This window comes from Vipera berus (assembly GCF_964194415.1).
Source record: "Vipera berus genome assembly, chromosome: 2".
In the NCBI taxonomy this organism is placed as follows: Eukaryota; Metazoa; Chordata; class Lepidosauria; order Squamata; family Viperidae; genus Vipera; species Vipera berus.
Genome location: NC_138203.1, coordinates 16,798,348 through 16,798,985, shown reverse-complemented (window position 1 = coordinate 16,798,985; position 638 = coordinate 16,798,348).

The following is a 638-nucleotide window of genomic DNA, read 5'->3' as shown; positions in this document are numbered from 1 at the left end:
TGCTGTGTAAGCCACCCAGAGTCATGCGGTTTGAATTGGGTGACCTTAAAAATTTTGTTAGTCATCATCATCGTCTTCTTGTGTATTCTTATCCTAACTTTGAACCATTTAGTTGCTCCATATTCCATTCTAATTATTGCTTCCTCATCATCATATAAAAGACTCAATAGGCAGATGAGATTGCCTAGTAACCCTATTTTTAAGGGCTTTCCACAATTTCCAAGTATTACTTTTTAGATCCTTGACAGTTCATACCTACAGTCACCATACTTATCCATATTGCCAAGTAAACAGGAGAAGACCACTTCTAGTTAAACTAATACATGTGAATATAGAAACATCAAAGTGTAATCTAATCATATCTGACATATGGTACAAGGGAATATATAATCTTTTACTATATATGGATCACATATTGTAATAATGTTATGCAACTGTCTTAATTTTATTTATTCCAAAATAATGCATGCTTACATATGAGTATTACAATTTCTAGCCTTTATCCATGTGGATAGTGGAATCCAGGGTGTCGAAACACATTATTTGGAGGCACAACCCCCGCATCCCAAACAATTTAGGTTAGTTTCAGAAATTCCAGAGGAGGTCTGCAAGATACCACATCTTTCCATCTTGCTTTT